At 35.8% G+C, this 22,741-nt stretch overlaps 1 protein-coding gene across 1 annotated transcript in view; it reads right to left on the reverse strand.

The window, feature by feature from the left end:
- LOC122814321 (nuclear factor 7, brain-like) overlaps positions 1–22,741 on the reverse strand; it is a 248,492-nt gene that overhangs the window by 218,635 nt on the left and 7,116 nt on the right. The window lies entirely within an intron of this gene.

The following is a 22,741-nucleotide window of genomic DNA, read 5'->3' on the forward strand; positions in this document are numbered from 1 at the left end:
TACCAAGATGCTAGCAGAATTCTGGTAACTGCTAAAAAAAGTGGAGGATGTATCATGTGGAAAAATAAAAAAAATTCTCTGTCCCAGGATTTACCTCTGCAAGTCAGGCAAGCTAGACAATCCTTATCTCCATACTGCAGGTTTCTCATTGAAAAACAAGTTAAATTCCAAATGAAATATCCTAATATACTAATATTTACAATAGATGGGAATAAATATTCTGTTTCTGTGAAAAATGAAGCTAAAAGTACTTTTCTGAAGGTTTTTAAGAGTTTACCTGCTTCTGAGACCTGAATGAAACTTCCGTTGGGACTAACAGGCTGCCTGAGGTCGGATTTGCTGATTACTGTGGCTCGAGGTCTTGGTAATCCTTTGTTTTCTTTTGGACTGCTTTAGGCCCCTTCTGGATTAATAAAGTTGTTTTTTCTCGTTTATCCTGGTTCCTGCGATCGTTTTCCGGAGCTTTATGGCTCCTACGAGCTGTTTTCATTGACGAGGAGAAGGAAATGCCTTCAATGCTGCTGAGGGGATGGATTTCATTGTGGCACTTCCGGAAGTCCGGCGGTAATAGCAGTCCCCCATCACAAGTATTCTATATGGGTTCCAGGCTTGGAAACCCAAACAGACTTGATTTAAGCCCTGTAAGGACATTTTAACATTAAATAATATAGTGTTATGGTATTTTAAGCACATAGAAATCCCTTTTTACACTTTTAAATATCAATATTAACCTTGTAGTTTATAATAGTTAAAAGGGTGTGGGGAACATTGTTTTATATGGGAAGTTTATTATATTCTTTAGTATTATAATATACAACATTATCTATTTATTATTACTAAGATGTGTCAGATATATATTATTTTATTTAGATACTGGTTTATTATATTAGAAGATTGTTATGGTTTGCAATTTATAAATAAGGGATTTGTGTAATTAGATCTATATTTGTTTCTTTATAGGGTTATAATGGAACATTTTTTCACATTAGAAGAATACTTTATCCATTTGTCAAATCTCTATTTTTTCAAAATGACATATTTTTAATATAATAGTTGATGCATGTTTAGTATATATAGTTAGCCGACCAAAATTAACAAAAGCTTTTTTGTAGTAATGTTATATCTTTAATATGAATTATTTAAACAATAGTTAACCTTAGGATGCAGATGAATAGCAGTGCTTGTTAGGGAATGTTTAGGGTAGACTTTGTACTAGTTAAGTTAGTTTATATAGGTCTCAATTATGAGATATATTTGAGGTTTTATAATCTGAAGTTTTTATGTTTGTTTGTCTTTTTGACCCTTTCAGTCTGTTACTTTATACAAGACCTATATATGTCCTGGTCTGGGGTTAAAGTGGGTATGCACTGGTTTAGGACGGGATGTCAAGAATGCTTCCAAATTACTTATTTCTTTCAAGACATTCATTTTTCTTTTTTGTTTTCCCATTTAAACTTTTATTTTACAATTAACCTTATAAATGTGGGAGATTGATTCATGGAACATTAAAGGGCTCCAGAACTTAAAGAAGAGGAAGTTATTTTTGCATTTATTGTTACAGTCTAAGGCGTTGTTTATACTACTCCATGACACGCATCTACTTAATGACCAATGGGTTGATATAAAAAAAAAGAAATGGATCAAAGAAATAGTAGCCTCAGAAGGTAAAACCAATAGTGCTGGGGTAGCCATAATTATTAAAAATCAATATAAGGAAAAGATTTTAGACTCTAAAACAGACAAAGGTGGAAGATGGTGTTATGTTATTCTTTCGTCTACTCAGTTTGATAAACCTATTTTATTGTTAAATGTTTATGCACCCTGTAATGAGCAGCAAGTATTCATAGCATCATTATACCCAATTTTGACACAATATGATAAATATTATATAATTATTGGAGGAAATTGGAATTCTTATCAAAATCCAAAGTTGGATAGATCTTGTCCACAAAGAACATTTAATAAACAAGCTTTATTAACATTAAGTGATATTAAGGAAGACTTTCATTTGTATGACCCTATTCAACATTTAAACACTAGTAATAATACAAATAATTATACTTTTTTTTTTCAACGTGTCATAGCATGTGGTCCAGAATCGATTTCTTTTTGATTTCAAGAATAATGATTAATTTGGAACCCTTAGTTGTTACACATGCACAGTGCTTATCAGATCATTCAAAAATTTCACTAAGTTTTGCTAAAGCATCAAGGGATACCCTGCGGCAAAGAGGTTATAACTGGTCTCTTAATCCAAATTTGTTGAATAAGGAGGAAATAATACATGAAATTACAGATCACCTTAAAGGATTACTGGATAGACTAAAGGAACAGGAATATGTTCCTGACATTGAATGGGTGACAGTTAAAACACAAAGAAAAGGGATCTTTTTGCAAAAAGCCTCGTATTATAAAAAAAATACAAAACAGAGATATTCAAAAGTTGGAAACTAAAATTAAAACACTTGATAAAGAATTGATTCAAAATTTTAATGTTCAAACAGAGGTGGAATTACTTAAATGTCAAAAAGATCTCTTCTTAATCCAAAATAGTAAACTGTCATTTCAAGAGCATAAGATGTTAGTGAGGTATGCTAACCATGTTCAAACACCATCAAGGGCATTAGCTAGAATCATTAGTCAATCGAGAACAGCAGTACAAATCTCGGAAATACAATTTAAAAATACAATTTATTCTAAAACTGAAGATATCATTAAGATTTTTGAGCAGATATATACTAGTATATATGGTGAGAGAAATGACATATCCCCACATAGGACTAACAATCAATTTTTGCAAACAATTAATTTTCCGAAAATAGAAGATAATATTCAAAGAGAGTTGATTAAACTGATATCTGAAGAAGAAGTAATATATACAATTCAACATATGAAGTCACATAAGTCACCAGGTCCTGATGGTTTGACAGTGGAATTTTATAAAATATTTGATAATATTTTTGGTAAATACTCTCACGTGTATTTAATTATATAATTAAGAATAAGATTAATGATCCCCATCTCAATGCTTCAAAAACTATTTTTATACCTAAACCTAATTCTGATCTCCAAAACCTGGACAATTATAGACCAATATATTTAATAAATGTAGATATGAAAATTTTAACCTCTATTATTGCTGCTAGGTTAAAAAAAATGGATCACATAATTTCTAGGGAACAAGCTGGTTTTATGGCAACTAGACAAACTAGTGATAATACGCTTACACTTCATACTTTGATAGCTTATGCTAAACAGAAGAATCTTAATATGTATGCGCTTATAATCGATGCATAGAAAGCTTTTTACAGGGTTGATATAAACTTTTTATTTGACATATTACCATATTTTAATATATCTCAGGAATTTGTTCAAGTGTTACAAATTTTATATAGTAATCCTTATACTACATTGCACATTAACAGGAACTTCTCTAAAAGAATACAAATCAAGAATGGAACACGTCAGGGTTGTCCTTTGTCCCCATTACTATTCAATATATATATGGTGCCTTTATTCTTATATATCAAACAGAATGTATACCATAATGCCCCAATAGTTTATAGAACAAAAATTTCAATGGCAGCATTTGCAGATGACCTTAATATTTATTGCACAACTCCAATTTCAGAGACTAAGAAAATACTAAAAGTGATAGAGAACTTTTCAGAAGTTTCCAACTATAAAATTAATCTAAAAAAACCCAGTATTTTCCCCTTTAAAAACTCCTAAACCTTTTTCATTGTTGCTTTTGGTGGGACAGGTAATGTTTAAAGATAACATTAAATATTTGGGTATCGGTTTCGCTACAGATGATAAAGATTTTTATACTATTAATATCAAAACAGTTTGGGATCAAATATTATCTGATTCTGGGAGATGGAAGAATTTACGATTACCAGTATTAGCGAAAGTTTCAATTATTAAAATTAATGTATTACCACGGTTGCTATATATTTTTAGGTCTGCTCAGGTAGGAATCTCGAAAACATTTTTTTAAACGAATTCATAAAGAATTAGCTAGATTCATTTGGAAGCCAAAGAAAACCAGAATTTCGTATGAAAAATTAATGACTCCAAAAAATAGAGGAGGATTGGAGTTACCGAATTTTGAAACTTATTATCTAATAGTAAATTCTAACAGGCTTCTAAGAATTGCTAATTACGATATAACTAGCACTAAATGGATTCCTACATGGGTGGTCCTGAATTATAAATATATACTTAACTTGAACATTAATCCTAAAGCAATACCCTTTTTAGGAAAAGATACTATGAAGCTATATGGAATAATGGAGCACATCAAAATATATGTAACATCTATACAAAACTTATTTCAATCACTAGATCTTGCTCAGCATATGATGCTTTTTCAACCCTTTCATAGGAACCCTAATTTGAGGTTAAATAATCAATTAATTGATCTTAAAAAATTCCCATTAATAATTAATCTAACTTTAAATTAATTATATATATATATCTCAAACTCTCAGCTAATCAGATAAGACAAGAATTAAATTTACCTAAAAACTATCTTGTTATTTTGAGACAAATTGGGGAACTTTCTATAAACTACTTAAAAAATTTTAAGTCTAAATAAGAGGATATAATTAAATGCTCAAATTTGTGGCAAGCTCTCCAACAAGATATTAAATTTATAACAGCAGCAAATAAATTAATAAAAGAGTTTAGATTCCAAGATAAAACTCTTTTGTCAAAATATTGGAAAGAGAAAATCCCATTGTTAGAAGACAATCATATAATTAAAGCAATTGATTTGACTACAAAATCTATCTCTTTTCAAAAGTTGATGTATACCCAGATAATGATATGGAATAATGCATATTATACACGCCTTAGACTGCATACATTTAACTCCAAAAATTCTCCAATTTGTCCGTACTGTAAGGATCAATCTGCTGATCTTCTTCATATGTTCTGGAGCTGCAAATGTATATATAGACTTTGGAACTCGCTAAAGGCATAACTTCAGAAGATGGGTTATCAAAGTACAAGACTGTCATGGGAATTCATAATTTTGCATATTCCTCCAAAATAACTTTCTAGAGTATTGTCCTTATCAATATTTTTTTATTAATGAAGCTATATATAGCTACAAATTGGTTAGACCCATCTAAAACATCATGGAATAACTTTAGAATTTTAGCAATATGACATATAGTGGCTCATAAATTACTGTTGAAACAACATAGTAAAAATATTAATAATCCAAAAATATGGGAACAAGTATTTAATATTATATTAGTGTAGTATTTTACATCTGCAGATATTTAAAATCACTTTCACACTTCTAGAGGACTTTATAACAGCAAACTGTTTACTATTTGAATTGATTTTAACTGTTTTTATACTCTTCTTTTGTAATTTAATGTTTACTTGGAAGCATTCATGTAAATATTGTATATATGTATAATGTTATTGTTAGCTGTATTAGTTGGTAGTTTTTTTTTATTCTGTAATTGTTTTAATTTTGTATGGAACATAATAAATCAATAAAAATGTATTATTGAAAAAAAAAGAAAGGTTGTAAAAACTGAATGGGAAAGGTTTGTTAATTTTACTGACCTGGAAGGAGTGTCTAGGGAACCCCTCAGAATTGTATACAAAAATTTGCTTAACTTAAAGACTATTTTAGAAAATGACTAGAAAAGGAAGGAAGGGAATAGGGGAAGAAGAGGGACCTATAAATGTGGTTGCTGCTCTCAATGTGGAAATATAACAAATACTGATCAGGTATTTATAGAAAGTAGAGACAGATTAATTGAGGGCAAAGACTAATTTAATTGTGAATCATCTGGAATAGTGTACCTGGCTACCTGTGTGGAATGTAGATCCTTCTATATAGGAAAAACTGAGCGTACGTTAAGGAGAAGGATCTACAAGCATAAATATGATATACAAAACAAAAAAGAAACAAATGGTCTATATAAGCACACCAAGGTATGTGATAGAGCGAATAAAAAAGGAAGCAAGGGGCAGATTGTGGGAAGACAATTTTGAATACAAGGAATTGTGGTGGCAAATCACTTTAGATGCTGGGACGCCCCTTGGTTTAAATGATAATGTTTCCATTGCTCCACTACTTAAAATGAGATCAGCAAAATTGTGAATATCAAAAGGAAGTTTCCTATTTATGTGCATTCCCAGTAAAGGTCACTAAAGGGAGCCTTTGACAAAGAAATACTAAAAAGTTCACATATCTTAAATGTAAGCTTTTAATTTATATATGTCTTTTAAAATGTATTATGGATGTTGAATATTTAGTTGTATTCATTCATTTTTAATGACATGTAGTTTTATTAATATTTGGAATGAAAATGTTCAAATCTTTTACGTGTGTTTTTAACATTTTATTTTACAAATGACAAGACATGACTTTTAAGCTTTTTTTAATCACATTTATTTAGTTAGGGTTGCTGATTGGATAATTTAAATATTAATTTATATAAATATGAGTAGTTTGGTATGAGTCTGTATCTGATGAAGTCTGTTTAAACTAGACAAAAACGCTGAATTGGTGAAGGGCATTTATGTGCCTTTATGTGCTTTGATTTTTAAACTTTGGAAGCTGCTTGTGTGAATTAAACTTGGATTTTTGCATCAAAGAACATTTGACTGCTGTATTTTCCTGTCAGGGGTACTTGTTTGGAGTTTACAGTTCATTTTTGTACCTTTGCTGGCTTTTACTTAAAATAATGCCATTGTATTTGTGAACTTCATTGTTGTTTCATTACATCTCTAACTACAGTATCTGGGGATTTATTGAGAATGTACAAAGTATGCATATCTGTGTGCAAGATGATACTTGTAAATCATTTTCCATTTATAGTGTAATTTGTGCCACTTCCACTTTTCTATAAGACGCGATTAAAGGTGGAATGCATCTGCATCAGCCTATGTACATACATTCCCACATTATATTTACACAACAACTATCTACGTACTCAATCTGGACTACATTTTAGTTATTGGAGTGGTGAAGGGGTAGAAATTTGTTTGTCTGCTTCCTGTGTTGCTGAGTTTAGTTTACCGGCTTAGCGGTGCATAGAAAATGGTGGTTGTAAGGGTTTTTGCTTTGTAGCTACATTGATCTCTGTTTCAGTCTGGTGATCAGTGCAACAGTGGATCATCTTTCTTGATCAGTGCTCAGATTTTAAATGTTTCCTTTTTTTATTTTCCATTTGCCATTAGCTTTTTTCATTTTATATTTTGATGTTGTGTAGTGAGACTAATAGATAAATATAACTTCTCTGTTCTGATTACACATAACTGTTCATGTCACATGGGCAGCTCTATATAGAGGATTATGATTGTGCCTCTGACCATATAGGGTTTATTATGCATTTGAGATATGGATGCCAAGAATTTTGCTCAAGAGGTGAGTCTTGGCATCCATGTCAAGAGCACACAATAATGGTTATGACCAGAGAGACACGATCATAATTCTTTGCAGTGCATGGAACATTATGTGCTCCATGCACAACTAGTTACAGAAATGTGTAGGAGCTTGACATGTTGTGCTGGCTTTTAAATCTTTTCAAAGCTGGCAAAATGCTTTAGCACTGTCTTTGCATTTTCGGCATTCTCGCATTGACAATATCGCATTCGATATTGTCACCGTTCGAGATGCTAATAGGAACCCAATTAAAATGGTGTTTAAACAATAGGGTAGAAATAAAAGAAAAAATAAAGTATATTTAAGAGGCAATAGTAATTATTTAGAGGGACTGACAAAAGGTTAAAATATTGCAGAATAAGGGGATTGTCAGAGAATAAGAGGCACAAGTCAGAGCACTAAAAATGGAAACTAAGTGAGCATTTGGATAACATGCATGAATTAAAAAGACTGTTGTTAAGCAACTGTTTTTTGATAATAACTCCAGAGCACAATAACTGTTAGCACTGTGACTTGGGCAATAGAAAGTGGGAAGCATTGTCATCAAACATAGGGAGCCTATATAAAGAAAAATAACCGGAAGTTCTATAGCAGTATTAGAGATATTTAGGAAACTTTAAGAAAATGTGTACTAAGAGAGAAATGTGGAAATCAAGAAAGAGCACAATTTAACATATTTATGGTAGACTTAAATATTCCAGTATTATAGGTAAATGAGTCTCAGTAATTAATAGTTAATTTAGGATGAGATGAGATAAAAATGGTGATGTATAATCAATCTGCAGGAAAGTCTCCAGGAACAGATGATATTCCTGTGGTAGTTTGGAAGTGAGGAGGGAAGAAAGTGATAAAGACCTGAAAGGTTTTGTTTAATAGTATTTTAAAATAATACCCAAGTACTGTAAATATCTATCAGATTCAGCTTCATATAGACTTGTTTCAATTTTAAACCATGAATATAAAGTGTTTATGTTTATACTAGCTAAAAGAATGGCAATGTTGTTGCAAAAATTGATAGATAGGGATAAATGTGTTTTTGTGGAAGGGAGACAAACATTTGACAACATTAATAGAACAATGACGATGCAGAAAAAAAACAGAATGTAAGAAAATACTGATGTTGTTTGTGGGTCTTGATGCAAACAAAGCATTCATCAGAGGAAAGTGTGACTTTATTAGTTGGGCAGCGAAAGCATTTGCATTTTCTGATAAATAATAAGATTCACTAGGATGATATATGAGGGATAAGAGGAAAGAATTAAAGTGGTAGGGTTCCTCTCTGATATGTTGTGTATGAAAAGAGGAACCAGGCTTGGTTGTCCTTTTTCCATTTGTTATTTGCTTTACATTTAAAGCCATTAGCAAAGAAAACAAGGAACTCAGAAACTGAAGGATATAATTGCTATAGTTATCAAGAAAAGTTAGCTTTATTTGCAGACAGGCAATTTTTTTTGACCTGATAAAACCAGACAAGGACTTGTCAGTGTTGTGGAACAGTTTCAAGTCTTTTTGGGATATAGAATTAATCAAGGTACACATAAATTGATTCCATAATACCTATATTTATGGGGACACAATAAGATGAAGTATTTAGGATTAAAAAGGCTTCTGACAGCTAAGGATATGTGGGAAGAGACTAAACAAGAAAGATAAAACAAAACTGAAAGTTCTTGGGTGAAAGCCTCTGTTTTGGTGGAGTTTTTAGATTAATCTAGAGCAGAAGCTACTGTTAAAAAAGGATAACTGGAACGACATATAAAATATTGTACAATAACTACAAGAATCAATCAGAAGAGGTTAGACTTACATGGAACCAATGGGAGGACATATGCATAGCTCCCAAGTATGCAACAAAGTCGATTAGGTTTAGGAATTTTGCTTTGAAGTGTTTGCATAGGTATTTGTATACCATAAGTAGACTTCAAAAAAAAATTTCCTCAGGTAGATGGCAAATGTTGGAGGTGTGATTGGGAAGAAAGAGGTAACTGGGAACAGATGTTTTGAGAGTGTAATGATTTAGCAGATTTTAAAAACTGACACCAATGAGACCAGGTACTAGAGGGACAATGAACCACGGGGAGGAGGGGCAGGTGAACAGGAGACAGGCAACAAACAATAAATGAAAAGGGGGCTCAGATTATTGCCAGCTATGATGGAAAGATGTTAACCCACAATGGTTTCCACATTTTTAACTACACAGAAAGGGAAACTGACACTGTATATTTCAGTTTACTTGAAAAAGAGTTTACATTTGTTTCCAAATCTAAAGGAAACATAGCTGACACAATGATAAAGTTAAAGTTATTTTACTAGGAGGCTGAACGTATCCTTCCTAAATAGAGATAGTGTAGCCCCCCCCCCCACAACAACCAATTTACTGAAAAAAGAGCACATTTAACCCCCCACTATGTAAAGCTTTACAAAGTTTTGAAAAGACTTGCAAAAGAGATCTTTATGCAGCATACAGAGACAAGAAGAATTTTAGTAACTTAACCAAAGAAGAGCATGACTTACTTGAAGATCTATCTAGAGACAAATCAGTCAGGGTTATGAAACCTGATGAGGGGGTGATGATAGCAGCACACATTGATTACATAGGCAAAATGATGAACATGCTCTTAATTGAAACTAAGTACACCCAATTTTTGAGAAATTAGATCAATATAGCTCACAAGAAAATTGATTTATTCCTAGAAGATGCCCTTTTGCCGGGATTCATCAGCCCAGATACCCTTGTTTTTTTGACCAACAGAAACCAATTGATTCTGGTGGCATTTGGTATCCCCAAAGTACAGAAAAGCATGGAGGACCCCCCCATACAGGTTAATTGTAGCTGCACAGGGATCAAAGACATTCCCCTTAGCTGTTTTCATAGACAGGAACATTAAACATGTTTGCAATAAACACATGCATATCTTAAGGGATTCATGGGACTTCTTAGCCAAGCTTGATGTCAACAGTTCCAAAGACTCAACTTGTTTCCTGACGGTTGATGTTGTTGATCTTTTCTCTAGTTTACCACATAAGAAAGGTTTGGAACTTTTTGAGGATAAATTCCTAGAAACCAAATTGTTTTCTGTTGATGACACACGTTTCTTGTTAGTCTTGATGGAACTTGTACTAACCAATAATGTCCTGTACTTTGAAGTTGAGTACTTCAAACAGGTTAGTGGAATGGTAATGGGAGCAGCGTGCGCTCCCACTTTTGCAAACATAGCGATGTTAGGATGGGAGAAGAAGGCTATATTAGATTCCATCTATTCCCCATTATGGTCTCACTATTTTTGATTTTTAGATGACCTCTTCTTTGTATGGGATGGGTACCCCACAGAGATTGAGTAATTTCTGAATTACCTTCAGAGTACAATCAACCTTCCTGAGGTTTACATACACTAAGAACATAGACAGTAAAAATTATCTGGACATTCATCTTAGAATACTGAATGAAACTTATACAACTATGATCTATAGAAAGGACACATACTCTAATGTTTTTCTGATCTTTAACAGTGGGCATCCAGGTTACTGTAAAAGGAACTTGGTGAAGGGACAATTCATCCATGTGGCTAGGATGAATTCTAATGAAATTTTGTTCAAAGAAGAACTGGACAAAATGACATCCATGTTCTTGGAGAGAGGTTACCTACAGGAATTGTTAAGAACACTCAGAGAGGAAGTGGTGAGGAACAGAGACATCAGATACCCATCTATACTGAGGAAGCTGGATTTACTAGAGAGTACAGGGCAGAGTAAAAACACGGATACTAAGAGTTTTCAAAATGTTATGGTGATCAAGTTCAATGAGGGGGACAGGAACACAAAGAATATAATTCTAAGGAATTGGGCCATTCTAAAAACTGATGAAGAGTTGTTCCAGCACATAGGAGAAACACCCACATTTACATACAAGGTTAACAAGAGCATCAAACAAGTGTTAAAGAGAGACCCTAAACCCCATAAATTTGGAACAACCAAATCTGGTAGATGTAGTTACTGCCACCACATATTTAACAAAGGGGAAATTGTTCTGAACAACAGTTTCAACAATAAAATTACTTTCTCAAGAGGAGACTGCAATACAATTGGTGTGGTGTACTTAGCCCTCTGTGACCCTTGTTGGTCATTTTATATGGGGAAAATGGGGAGGAAACTTTCTAAAAGAATTTATGAACACCTATACGACATAAAGAAATGCAATAAGAACAATGCGTTGTACAAACAGTATGTGAGGGCCATAAGAAGTTTGTTTTTTGGAATCTTAGAAGTAGTTCCACTAGAAGCTAGAGGGGAAGCTTGGGAAACGAAAACAAAATACAAGGAACTACTATGGCAATTTAGATTAGATGCAATGCATAAACCAGGTTTAAACGAATATGTCACAATTAATCCTGTACTTAAAATCAGAGCTGCCTAAATTATTTTTTACTAATTTTGCTTATTTTAATAGAGTATATGCATTTTAAATTGTATTTTAAACATAATTTTTGTATAAGAGGCACAGCTTGAAATGTGGGTGTATTTATGCATGTTTGGTCACAAATAATATAGCAGGATTTTGTTTTTTATTAGGTTTTTACCATGCTTCTGTCATATTAGTTAGGTTTCAGTTACTTTGTTTTCACTGATGGTAACATAAGATGGACACTAAAGGGTCAAGGAACTGACATGAGGATGCAATGTGATTGGGTGATGTATGTTTAGTTGTATATGAGTCATGTGATTTTATATGGCATCAGGTTATGATGAAGTCCTTGAGGGGTCAAAAGCTCTTAAATTGTTGGTTTTCTAATAAATAGTTGGAGCACACTCTTGACCTGGACAGTGTGTTTCTTCATGGTTACTGATACTTTACTGCACGAACTGCACATAAAGGTGGTTAAAAGATATGAAAAACTCCCAACAGACTACTCTGCTAGAAATATTGGGTGAGCAAATGGGTGTAACTAAGAAAATGATTCTTTTGAGCTGTGACACAGGATCTAAATTGCCTAGACATAGTAAGGCCTTGTTAAGTTTAATTCTGGTAGCTGCCAAAGAGCTATTACTTGGAAGCTCTTGTTTATGGATATGGATAGTAAGATATAGGCAGTGAAAGTGTTTTTATTCATTTTAGTTTTATATACAGTTCAGGCATATGTTTATCAACCAGAGGAGAAGTTATAGACAATAATTAGTAGAGCTGAAGGAGTTTATCTCTGAGGGGAAGAGGGCAATGTTTAAGTGGGATAAGTTGATCCTTCCAATGCTGTACAAAGGTGGTTTGGGATTACCTGATTTGAAGGGATATTTGTTGGCTCATATATATAACACAAGCAGAAAGTTATAATTCAAAGTTGAAAGAGATGATGAAGCAAGGGTGAAATTCAAGAAATAATGAGAAAGTGGGATTTTGGATACAGATCCTTAAGGAGTATAGCAACAGCCATTCAGAATATTATATTCATAAATAGCAAAGAGTATTTTAAGAACTTAGCCAACAGGAGAATAAAGAAAGGAGATTTTGCCAATAGGGATGACTGCAAGTAGGAGTACAGAGAATAGGAAAGAGGGGTTAGAATTTACTGAAGACAACTGACAAAGGAACCAAGGTATTGGGAGCAAATAACTAAAGAGGAAAGGGTAATGCAATGGGATGAGGCCAAGAGGATATTTGGAATGCAGTCTAGAGATTGCTTCCCCTACAAGGGATTGATATCAGAGTATAGGCAAAGAGAATGGGATTGGGGATTCCTACGTGAAAGGCCTGCTTTGGTTTTAGATTAATCTAGAGTAGAAGCTGCTGTTAAAAAAAGGATAATTAGAGTGGCATATAAAATATTGTACAATAACTATATCAATTAGAGGAGGTTAGACTTACAAGGGAACAATGGAAGGACATATGTATAGCTCCCAAGTATGCAACAAAGTCGATTACATTTAGGATTTTTGCCTGGAAGTGTTTGCATAGGTATTTTTATACCATACGTAGACTTCAAAAATATTTCCTCTGGTAGATGGCAATTGTTGGAGGCCTCATTGGGAAGAAAGAGGTAACTGGGAAAGATGTTTTAGGAGTGAATGAGTTGGCAGATTTTAAAAATTACCTACAGAGTACTCTGCAGTGGAGGCTGGTGACTTCAAATCAAAGGGGGGGGGCTGCAGGAGACAGCTGAATGGGTGGGGTCAATGGGAAGGGGTGCAGCCAACTAAAAATGGGAGGATCTATGCTCAAAACCAATACGCTGCCCTGGCTGCCAAACTGTCATTATGAGAGTCCAATCAAGACAAAATGAAGAGTAGAAGAATAAAAATATTTCAATGCATTGGCTGCATGACAGCTTACTTAATATCTAAATGGTAACAAAAAGGTTGTGAGGCATGAAAGAATAAATTACTTTTTAAATACATTACTGGAATGCCAGTCAAAGTCAAGTATAAGAAAAACAAGCAGCACTCAACTCAAACCACTTTTCCTTGCACTGCAGTTCTAACAAACAAAACCATCAAAATAATTGGATGCTACTTCCCACCTGGCCAAAATATCCCTCCCCTAGAAAACCTCCTCAGCTGGTCTACCCACCATCTCCCCCAAGAAACTATCATCTTAGGTGATTTCAATATTGACTGGCAATCCTGTTCTGGCAGCAATCCAACCCATCATGTACACCTTCATGGCTTCACTCAACTAGTCCAGTCACCAACCAGGATAAATAAAAACTCCAGCAAGCACACTACCCTGGATTGGATACTAGTCAGTAAGAGCCCCAAGTCACATATAACAGGCTGCTTATCAGATAGCCTCAGTGATCACTCCCCAACACTCCTACTCAAAAAATACCTATACCAAGCTAAACCTGTCATCTACCATCAAATACGTAAAAAACTAAACTTTAACCCACCCACATTCATCTCATCCCTCAAAGAATGTAACTGGCATCCTCTAAAGTACCTCAGTCTAGATGATGCAGTTGAATTTTTTAATACTACCTTCCTGAACATCCTTAATTACCATGCCGCCATAAGATTCTCCAGAACCAAAGCACAACCCTCCCCATGGCTACAGAAAACCACTAAGTCAGAAATGAAAAACAGGGATAAAGCCTGGGAGCATTGGTGCAAAATCAAAACCCCCTCAGCTAGACAGAGATTCGTAGAACTACGCAATAGAGTCAAAAAGCTAATAAAACAGGACAAATCCCAATACTACCAGTCTGCCCTAGACTCCTCACAACACAGCCCCAAACAATTCTGGTCCTCCATAAACTCCATCCTCCACCCAGGTAAAGTCAGTACCCCTCCTCCTAACATCCCTCACTCCTCAGAAAATATTGCTACCTCATTCAACACACACTTCACCCAAACCATACTATCACTAGCTAAACAACACAACCCCCCTCCCCTCCAACCCACACCTTCAACTAGTAATCTCCCCACTCCTTCTCTTTTTCTCCTAAACCTACCTCCAACTTAAAAAACTCTTAACTAAACTTAAACCCACCAAATTAGCAGCAGACAGCCTCCCAAGTGAATACCTACAAATCACAGCTGATGCTCTGGCCTACCCAGTATCCATCTTGATTAACCGATCTCTGTCAGAAAGTTACGTTCCCACACTGTGGAAAGTAATACATATAATTCCCCTCCACAAAGGCGGACCCTCCACAGAACTAACCAATTACCGCCCCATAGATATTCTCTCTCCACTCTCCAAAATACTAGAGAGATGCATACACTCTCAGGTCTCAGACTACCTCCTTACTAACAACCTCCTTTCCAGTACTCAGCATGGTTTCCGACCAAACCATAGCACCACCACTGCCTTACTCTCCCCTACTAACACTATCCTTCAGCATAAAAACAATGGCTATCTCTCCTCTGCTACTTTTCTAGACCTATCTAAAGCATTTGACATGGTCCCACACAAACAAATTATCTCTGTCCTCAATAACCTATCCTTCTCACAATCGGTCACCAACTGGTTTCAGAGTTACCTGTCTGACTGCCAACAATCCGTTGTATTGCAGAATGACATATCTCCCCAACTACCTGTCTCCATAGGGGTTCCACAAGGATATGGATCCTTGGACCCCAACTCTTCTCTGTTTACACCAATAATCTAGCCTCTGCCATCAAACATGGCACACTCATACAATACGCAGATGACTCGACCATCATCTGCTCAGCCCAGTCCCTACCAAAACTGCAAAAAATCACACAGGAAGCCTTTTCCTCTGTTGAAACATGGTTATCCGATGCCCGATTAATACTCAACCCAAACAAAACTAAACTACTCATCTTCCAACCCACCAAACATACTCAAAACAACTCTCACTTTAACATCACAGCAAAAGACAACACCACTATATACCCAACTGAACACACCAAATTGCTAGGAGTGGAAATAGACAATAAACTAAAATTTGACATTCACATATCCATGACTATAAAAAAGTCCACAAAAAACTAGGAGCGTTATACAGAAATAAGCAATTTCTCACCAAAGCAGCAAAGATTTCAATAGCAAATTCCCACATTATCTCCACCCTACTTTATGCCTCTCCAATATATACCAACCTAGGGCAATGTGATCTAAACAGGCTAGAGACCTACTACAACAAAATCACCAAATTTGCCACAGGGGCATCCTACCGCAGTCACCACTGTCTCTCACTTGCTGAACTGGGCTGGCTTGAACTCCCTCACCTCTTTCAGTGGTATCAACTCTCACTTGCCCACAAACTAGTAAACCATCCACTAAATGTCCCATCCCTCCAGAATCTACTCCAACCCTATCGCACCACCAGACCACTAAGATCCAGCAGCAAAAATCACTTGCAGATCACTAAAGCCAACAACTCTGCTGGTGAAGCACTATTCTCTTGCGCCATAGCTAAATTATGGAACTCACTCCCATCCACAATTACCTCCATACCATCATGCACCCACTTCAAAACTTTACTAAAAGTGCAACTAAAAACATGCTGGCTATGCCCTTGCAACTCCCACTCTAATATCATCCATCCCATCCAACCACTACCTTTCTTTCCACTCCACTAACTACCTTGATTATAGCAAGCTCAGATGCTCATAAGCCAGTACTTATTATACACTAGGAACTTCTTGTAACATTTGTTAATGTCTGTTATGTACTTCACAGATAAAGATTCTAGTTGTCTACTGATGCACTATGTTCTTCATCTGTAAATATGTTGTAAGTAATTGCTATGTAAATTGTTAATCACTATGTAATCCAATGTAAATACTGTCTGTTTATTTTAACTGTGGAGCTTTTCTCCCTGGGCCTCCACTGAAAATGGAACTACGTCCAGTCAGACACTCCCGGTCAACAAATTTAAATAAATAAATACATATAATTTATATTCAGCTTTATTAAAGTACCAAGTAACACGCTGAAAGTAGAAATCTCTGTGATGCCCCCACTTGTAAAAATGTTTCTTATCCAAAAAAGACCTGCTGCCTGACAGCAACTATCTACTTGTTTCATGGGGAAAACTTGATCAAAGTAAAAAATGAAAAGCAAACAAGAAACAAGCTCAAGATACATTGCTTAAAGGATTACTGTACAGGTTATGGACCACACATGATTGGCATTCTGTTTAGTTTACGGGTAAAGCCTGCAGAAATTACTGGAAGTCTCCAACAAGTGTAATGAGCTTCTTAAAATAATGTAATCCTGTCCTTTATTACAAATACTGTCATATGCATTTCAATACCCAAGGCTTATACACTATCTAGTTAAGTATTCTCTGCATGGCAACAACAGAAAGGTTTTCAATGTTGGCAGTTCTTTAACAGTATGCTTATTAAAGCTTACTTGCATCTTATGATCTCAGACAAGCTTACCTGATGGTCATTAAAGCATTGTTACTTGAACACAGAGCAACAGGCACTTTGAGTAATAAGCATAATTCAACAGTACAAAAATATGACAGAAACCAGACCATTCTGCAAAATCAAGGACAGATGAAAAGCCACTGTAGTACTTATGTCTACCTTGGATGGGGGGATACTCTGCACATTTACACTGCATAACTACTCATTGCCTTGCTTGGACACATCCAGAGTCACTACATGGGGTTGTGGGGTGCAACAAGTATGTCTCTGGCTGACTGTGGTGGCCCTGACACATTTGTCATAACTCTCAACCTCAGAGCAAAAAATCTGGACAAAGCCATACACAGAAGTGAGACAAAGGCCCAAAAATAAGGACAATTTTTTTAAATATTGCTCTTATAAACTTAGAAAGATAATAGAATAGGTCTTGCATTAGTATGAATTTTCTGAAGGGTATGAAATCTGAAACTTAAATGTCTGTCATTATTTTCTAACGTCAGTCTTTAATGATTTGTCACTAATTTCCCAAAAAAAAGAAAAAACAACACAATTTTATGAAAAATGGACCAAAAATGTGATACAAAAATATAAAATAGCCACACAATACAGCTGGGAACCTGTCAAAGAAGGGACACTTTAATATTAGTACTGCTAACTTGAGCAGCTGACAAAATAAAAGAATCTACATGCATTTCTGAAATAAAAGTAATCTATAACTCTGATTATTACAGTTATTTCTTAATTGTAAACCCTCCATGTTTTCTTCCAAAATTGCTACTTTGCGGAGAGATTATTAGGTGGAAGAGCAACATTTTGAACCAAAATCGGGGACAGTTGAGAGGTTTGGCTATGCCTAATTCTATAAAGCAACTTATTTGCATGTACCTCTCAACCTGTTAATGCAATAAATATGGACAAGGCCAAATATATTCGGGTAACATATAAACAGTACTAAAAATTGCTCTTGTATAAACTGAGACAGTTGATAGAATAACAGGTCTTACTTTAGCATGCATTTTTCTGAAGGTTATGAAGTCTGAAACTCAGTATGTCATTATTTAGAGAGTTAATTCCTAAATGAGCTGCCAGAAAACCACAAATTTTATGAGGAACAAACCAAAAATAAGAAGCAAAAATCTATTCATTCTTTGAAAATCTGGACAGTTAGGAGTTCAGCTGGGGCTGTCTTTGAGTTTGCCGCCCTTCCCCCTCACAAAATCATGGTCGAATGGAGCCTTCCCCCTGCAGCCATTCCAAATGATCCATTACTTGGCTATTTCACTCCATTTACCATAAACACTAATGTGCATACTGCTTTGCTTCTATGATGATTTGGACTTCATTTGAAAGTTTTATTTTGCATTTTATAGCACAAACACTAAGGCATCTGCTAAACAAAGCAATGCAGTCTCACAATGAAAACAGACTTAGCATTAAAACTTCTCTGCCCTTGAAACTCTCATTCATTAAAACAGCATTGAAACCCGCATTCAAAGAAAATACATTTTGCCAGTGGCAGATAAAGATTAATTCTGGGCTGTTTTCAAATCATAGGCCCCTTGCATATAAAACATACATATGCTCTTTGATACACCTTCCTGATTGTACTAAATTATATTCCTTGTACAATACAGTACAGTTGTTAGAGGGCGTTTTAAATTTATTAAACAATGAAACAAAACGCATGCACCAATAATGACAAATCTGCCCAATTCAGAACATTTTTCCAGTAAACAATGAAACAAAATGCATGCACCCATAATGACAGAACTGCCCAGTTCAGAGCATTTCCATCATAAAAGTCTACTCAAACTTCTACAGTCCACCATTATCAGTAAATATGCACAATTCTACAGTCCACCATTATCAGTAAATATGCACAATTCTACAGTCCACCATTATCAGTAAATATGCATAATCTCTGAAGAAGTAAAAGTCATCTAAATAATTCCACATTAAAGAAATCTGTAACTAAAGAAGTGGTTGCTGCTAGCAAACACCTTTATATTCCATGGTTTCATCGAAAAATAAAGTGTCTGTTGCCCCTGAGGAATAAATTGCCTATATTACATTAAAAAAATGATGAGCTAGTAATATTGCAATAGGAAATAGATGGCAAACTGATAACAGGCTCATAGTTAGTATTTTCGCCAAGGAGGACATTCTCAGTACGGCAGCATCCACCCCTTGTGGGAGTAGAACCTAGAGCCTTCTGCATCAAAAGCAAGCATACAACCTGTTGTGCTATTAACAATGCAAGCAGATTTAGCATAAGCAGCACTAAACTTCTCTTCCCCTGCAGCTCTCAGCTCCTTGTAAAATATACTCAATACTCAACTGCATCACAACTTCGCAGCACAAGAAATCTGGAAAAAGCCGAAATTTATTGGGGGGGGGGGGGTCAAAAACCAGGGACACATTAAACATTGTTTGTATAATCTTGAAAAGTTGCTAGAATAAAATGCTGTGTTACCATCATACATTTTACTGCCAAGGCCCCTGTGCAAAACAGTCAGAGCAACATACCACTATGCCAAATCAGCTGCTTTGTGAAAGAAAAATGCTGTGTTACCACCATGCATTTTACTGCCACGGTCCCTGTACAAAACAGTCAGAGCAACATACCACTACGCCAAATCAGCTGCTTTGTGAAAGAGAGGAAGACCGAAACTTAAATGGCTATCATTTAGTGAATTCAGTTCTCACCATAGCTGTCAACCTCTTACACAAAACACCTGGACAAACCCAGTAATGAGACAATACAGCCCTCAAACATATTCAGTGAATTCAGTTCCTGCCATAGCTGTCAACCTTAGCACAAAAAACCTGGACAAAGCCAATAATGGGGGAATACAGTCCCAAAAATAGGGACAAATTTCAAATATTCATCTATAAACTTAGAAAATTGCTAGAATAAAAGGTTGTGTTACTATGTATTTTCTGATGAATATGAAGTCTGAAATTCAAATGCCTGTCAATTTTACTTCTGACGGAACAAAAACAATTTTCAACAGAGGCCCAGGGAGAAATGCTGCAGACACGTCTTTGTAAAATGGCAGGACACCAGAGCAAATCCACACAAACACAGGGAGAAGATGCGGACTCCACACAGAAGGCACCCCAGCCAAGAATCAAACCAGAAAACCTATAGCTATAAGGCAACAATACTACCACTGCACCATCAAATATTTAAGGGATTAAACATTCAGAAACCTGAAGTCTGAAATTCAAATGCCTGTCAATTTTATTTAACATTTGTTAACCAGGACAATCTGACTTGGAACAAAAAAAAACAATTTTCAGCAGAGGCCCAGGAAGAAATAATGCAGTCATGTCTTTGTAACATGGGAGGACACAAAAGCAAACCCACACCAACACAGGGAGAGGATGCAGACCCCACACAGAAGGCACCCCAGCCAAGAATCAAACCTGAGAACCTGCAGCTGGGAGGCAACAAGGCTACCACTGCACCATTAAATATCAAGCATTTAAACATTTAGAAACCACAGATATTTTGAGGAATAAAACAGATCAAATATGAGGCAAAAATCTGCAATTTTTTTACAAATGGTGGTGGGTAGGGAATTCAGGCCCTTAACACCTGCATACAAGGTACAGGGTTGAAGCCTGCGGTATTCCCTGCCACACCACCATGAGTTTGCTCTAGCCACCAGTATATAGCAACTGGGGCATTACACACACACACACACACACACACACACACACACACACACACACACACACACACACACACACACACACACACACACACACACACCTTGCCGATGGGCTACATAACTGCTCTCCTATATCCAAACAGTCCCTTTGCCTGCTTACCTTGCTGCCAAGCTAAATAACTGCTCCCCTTGCTGCCGATATCCACTCCGCCAAGCTACATAACTGCTCTCCTTGCCTCCGATATCCACTTTGCCTGCCTACCTTGCCGACAAGCCAAATAACTGCTCTCTTGCCGCCGATAACCAAACAGCCCCTTTGCCAGTATTCCTTGCGTGATTGGTCCATCCCAAACAGTCCAAATCCAGAATTGGTCCAGCCTGCTGCTGCTGCAGGCCAGAGTGCCTCCATTTCGTGATGTCACTGCCGCACAGACTGCTGGGCATCTTGGGACTGAGATGCCTTTCCCCTATCTAGACTGCTGAGAAAGCAGTCAGAGCATGCGCACACTTCTGGGAATTTACTGTTTTTGTTTTTGTGTTTCTCTATTTTATTTTTATTTGTTTTTTAGGTGGGAGGGATGCAGTCCTATAGCACGAGCCGCCACTGGTACCCTGTCAGAAATATTGGGTGAGCAAATCGGTGTAACTAAGGAAACAATTCTTTTGAGTTGTGACACAGGATATGAATTGCCTGGACATAGTAAGGCCTTGTTAAGTTTAATTCTGGTGGCTGCTAAAAGGCTTTACTTGAAAATGGAAATAAGTCTAAACCAACTGTATTTGAAGTACTGGATAATGTAAGAGATAAAAGAACTGGAAGTGGGGATATTTTGAAAAGAGAAGCTGCAAATTAAACAGAAATAAAGGAAATATGGGGGAATATATGCCAAACGATGTTCTGAAGGAGGAATGAGGTTTAAGAGAAGACAGGAACTGAGCAATTTATGTAATGTTGGACTGATGCTATTTGTAAAACAGAGCATATCTGATATATAATGTATGTAACTGGAAATGTTAATATGGTTTGTATTTTTTTATATAAATTTATGTTTGCCTATGTCTTAAGTGATAACTTAATAAAGGTTTTAACAAGAATTGTTGTGGAGCAGGACAAACACTGTAACCAGATATGGGTCATTGTATGAGGAAATTAAATATACCACCTCCTCAAATAATGGATTTTTCTTAAATGGTTTGGCATTTCTTATTTACATCATCATTGTTTTATTATTAGCTTAAATTTCAGACTGCAGGGAAGGAATCAGCTAATCAACATAACATTTAAATCTGCTGTATTCATTTGAAAACTAAAAAATGATTCTTAATTTGATCATAAAGAATGATTTTAATTTCTCAACCCTGTGAAAAAGACCTATTGAGATACTTTGGTTCATAGGAGGTTACTAGGCTAATGATCCTAGGACCTTTACAAGCCTAGCTATGTAAAAACCCGTGTACCCTAAGCATCGACTAACCCTGTCCATGAAGGACATAAGTGCAATCCCCAGGGTGAATTTATGGTCACCTACCCAGTTGTCAAGGTTGTGCTTAAATAGAGTAATTGAGGAGCTAGGCTTTTCATGAAGTGGGAGCTTATTCCAGAGGAGTGGCAATCTCTGGGAGATGCATCTGTCTCTCCAACATGTCACAGGCTAGCTTGAGATCACTGGAGTGAGTGACTCTCGTCCAATTTTATTTGCGGCTGTGCAGCATTTCCAATAGTGCAGGGTCAGACACTGCTCTGTAGGCCAGGTACAGATCGCCTCTCAGCAGCCTGTATGATACAGAGTACAGTGACAGGGCTTTTAGTCTT

This window comes from Protopterus annectens, chromosome 10.part0 (assembly GCF_019279795.1).
Source record: "Protopterus annectens isolate FY-2018-M chromosome 10.part0, PAN1.0, whole genome shotgun sequence".
Classification (NCBI taxonomy): domain Eukaryota; kingdom Metazoa; phylum Chordata; order Ceratodontiformes; family Protopteridae; genus Protopterus; species Protopterus annectens.